A 4,333-nucleotide genomic window follows, 5' to 3' on the forward strand; every position below is an offset into this window, starting at 1 on the left:
GACCAACATTGTATATATATCGAGATTCAGGCAATGCTTTGTCTCATGTGCGTAAATCATCACCAAAGTTAGTTTCCATGTATTGAGATGATATAGTCACCTCCTTCATTTCTAAACTGATATATCATATATATCCTAAAAGCTTCATATATGTAAACTACCGAAGATCTTCATATATGTTTATAACTTGCAATTTGTTACTTTAAAATTTTAGAACTAGTATACTCTTTTTTTTTTTGAAGAGAACACAGTGGAGGAGAACTAGTATACTCTTGTAGCAGGAACCAGGAACCATACCATCTATCCGCCCGAGACACGATCAGGGCCCGTGGCTGGCATATCCCAACTCAAGGCTAGCTAATACATTTCGAGTTTCCAACACTACTTTTAAAAAAAACTGAGTTTTACAGACCCTCTTATTTTTACATGCAGGTTAAAAAAAGATTCGTATGTAAAAGAGTTTAGAGGTGCCCAATAAAAGCTCATTTGTGAAAATTAATTTTCACAGGTAGACCACTTAAGAGACCCATATACGAAAATAATATTATTTTTGCTTACTTCTCCTCTCCTCCTTCTCTCGCAACCCCCTAATCGATAGGCGATGACAAGAGCGGCCGACAGTACATTAGCTGGAGGGAGCCGACACTTGATCAGGTGGCGGTTGTCCTGTGACGAGCGGATCCACCACTGCCAACACTGCCACGAGTGGATCCTCACTGGCGGCCCTGCGATGGGTGTATCTGCCACCACCGGCTAGAGTGGTGGATTCGTTGGCGGAGACCGCAACAGGTACAACAATTTTTGAAATAAAAGTTCTAAAATTTTGTTTTTCAGATTTGATGTGCCAATATATAGCAACTTGCCATTCCACTGTATAATTACTACCGATAAATCTATTGCCTATTTCTGCATAACATATATAGATCATCTGAGATGCTCAGTTGCATATGTGATATGCATGCATATATAGTGCTCCATCCGTTTCAGGTTATAAGATATTTTGATTTTGGTCAAACTAAATTTTTCTATAAACTTGGTCAAATAAAGTAATTATATGCCTGCATATAATTACTAATTTTTTATAAGCTTGGTCAAACATAAACAGTTTGACTTTGACCAAAGTCAAAAACATCTTATAACCTGAAAGGGAGAGAGTACCTGAAATCTTTGCTAGCTTGTGTCATTAATTATTGCACCCCTCTGAGGCTGCGAAATATGAATGTGTTTGCAAAACCCTTTTTTAAATGATGCAAAACCATGTTTCCATGGTATTCAAGAATGCGCTGTGAAGCCAGAGCCAAAGAATTGCGCAAGGGGATTTTGACACGATGAGATATAGATATTGGAAGTTTTATTTTTAAAAAACTTAATTATAAAAATAAACCTTTCAATAATTTATAATTGAAAATAAAACTTTCAGTAATTTAAGTAGTTACGTAGCACATGGAAAGACAAATTTACCCTTTTTTATTTCATACCACAAGTTATTTAAGTTGGTAGAAGAACTAATCTACACCATTGGATCGTTTATACCGGTAGTATATACTGCCGGTGAATTGTACCGTAAAAATTCTCCCTGACGTGAGTTCATACTAGGAGTAATGTGCCTCTAACAATGACCTATTTCCTGTTGTTATTTTTCATTTACTTCTAACGGGTTTTAGTCTTCAGAGGTATAATAGTTTCTGGTAGTGGTATATTTGCAGATGAAAAGTGGTTGTAACAGTTTTTGGTAGTGGTATATTTGCAGATGAAAAAAAAAAGAAAAAAAAGAAAAGAAGTTCATGAACACGACAGTAAATATCATTTTGTCCGGCCATTTTCACTTGTTCGGTTACAAGCAACCCATATCAGCAAACACGAAGAATTTCTTGTCAAATCTTATAGCTCCCTTTGTTCTTGGATGTCAGGGAAGAACTGAGCAATGTGGATTCTTGATGAGCTATTTTACACATAGGTCGTACACGGTTCAAGGTGCACATCAAGAAAAAGTGACACAATATTCCAGTATTCCATAGTACTATTGATAAGCTTGCTTTGCCACTACTGCTACAATGTAATCCAAATCTGTCACGTCGAATAAATATCTAAAGGGTTGTCATCTTTAGATAAAAGTTCACTAAAAAGAGTTCCAACGGTGGAAGAAAACAGTTTGCAAGAGGCCTAGGGCTGTATCAGTAGGCGTGGCCTAGGTAAAAAAAATTGTTAGAACTTGTGCACATTTTCTTTATTATCTTAATAACTAATAAAAATCAGTTTCCCCCTGATTTTGTATGTAAACTTCATGAATTTGAATTTCCAAGGACAATCTACTGTGCAGCAACAATAATGAGATTCGAAATATAAATATCACTATCATCGATAATTCTACACCGCCACTCACCTTATCTCTACCCAAGCACCACCGACCGCCCCGGTCTCCTCTTCCTGCGCAGCCGCGAAGGAAGAAAGAGATGAGGGCACAGAGATATGGAGAGGGAGAGATCTAGAGGCTGAGAGGGGAGGGATATCAAAAGTAGAGTGAGAGAATGAGTTAATTTATTCTGATGCAGTTCCACGTTAAGTACTAAGAACACAATATTTTAAAGTGTTCTGCACTGATTTAATCAGTGTTAATTTTTTCTGAATTTATGAGTGTTTTTTCGACGATTTTCAGTAGAATGGTATTGTTTTCAGAGAATTCCATTGAAGTAATTATATGTTGTTAATTATGGGTGCATGTTTTGGCGTAATGGAGAGATATTTGGAAATATTTTATTTTCTAAGTAACACAGTACAAACGTAGGTATCCACAATGCGTGCATATTCACCCCTATGAACACACAAGCACCCTACCCCTATGAGCACTTCCAAAAGATTCGGTCGGCATATCTTGTGATTGACGAAGTCACCACGCGCAGGTACCTCACTATCGATGGGTACATCGCTACCACTGAAAGAATAATTAGGTATTTGAAAATGTTGCGTGGACATAATAACATGGGTATCAATGATATATTTTGCGTTGACAGTGAAAATAATATACCCATTTGAATATGGCCGATATGAAAAGAAAAAAAGGGTCGTTGAAAATACATAGTGCAAAATGGTAGTTGCAAGAAATTCATATAAAGATGATGGAAATAGATAGTCAGATTTTAGAAGCAAACACATATAAATAGGGACCTAGCTAGTTTGGATAAGGAGACTCCCTAATACCTTGAATTGGGAGGGAAAAATAGGGAGCACACTGTAAATAATCTAAGGTACATGGTATTCAAGACCTATTATTAGAAGTGGTAGGGATTAGGAGTTTGGATTTATATTTTTTTTTTAGCTTTTCGCTAGTACATACACTGGTGTATTTTTCATGCGCGACTCTTTTGACCTGTCTATATGATATTAGAGCAAGCTTCCCAATAATTTCGACCTATCACTGCTAGAGAACCGATCTTTGCTCGATCGGCCAAAATCAGAAATATCTCAAATGTAAAACAAATCGGTACTAAATATATTCCTTAGTACCGGTTAAAATACCCAACGGCACATTAAAATCTTTAGTATCAGTACTGATCATTTTTAATCCTAGTTCAAATATTGTCAGACCGTGTCAGGTCCTCAGGATCTTTAGTTTTGGTGGGTATTACCTACCGATACTAAAGATCATTTTCTTTTTATAGGTCTTCTTCCTCCTCCAGCCCAAGCCATTACTGCAAAGTGAAAGGAGGAGGAAGAGTGGACTGAGAGGTGCTGCCAAAATTTTTTGTGAAAATATTTTGGTGATATTATACAAATCAAAGGAATCATCTAAAAGGTTTGCAACTTCATTCTCTATCGATGTATGGTTAACATATTATATTCTAGCTATGTTTATATATGTCATTATCTCTCAAAATGGTATATGTAAAAAGATGAGAGAGAAAAAATATTAGAGAAAATTAGGGTACTTCAAAAAAATAGAAACATTTGAATAAAAATGTTAACAAAAGACAACAAAGGAAAAAAAGAAAATGAAGACAAAAGAATAGAAAACTACGTCCATTTAAAAATTATTAAAATAGTTATAAATAAGTAGAATGCATTAAAATATGTTTAAAACTTTTAAAAAACTTCTAAAAATAATAAAAATAAGGATAATACATGGAAAATATATTTACATTTTTTTAAAACTGATAGAATTTATATATAATTAACCATGGCTCCGATTAAGTCCATTTAAAACTTCTTAAAATCATTAGAAATAAGAAGAATTCATTAAAAGTGCGTACCTTCAGTTTTGAGTTTAATTATGATGTTTTAAATTATTATATGATTATTTAATTAGTATCACCTTTATTGACTTACTTTACAGTTG

The sequence above is a fragment of the Oryza sativa genome, chromosome 1, assembly GCF_034140825.1.
Source record: "Oryza sativa Japonica Group chromosome 1, ASM3414082v1".
NCBI lineage: Eukaryota > Viridiplantae > Streptophyta > Magnoliopsida > Poales > Poaceae > Oryza > Oryza sativa.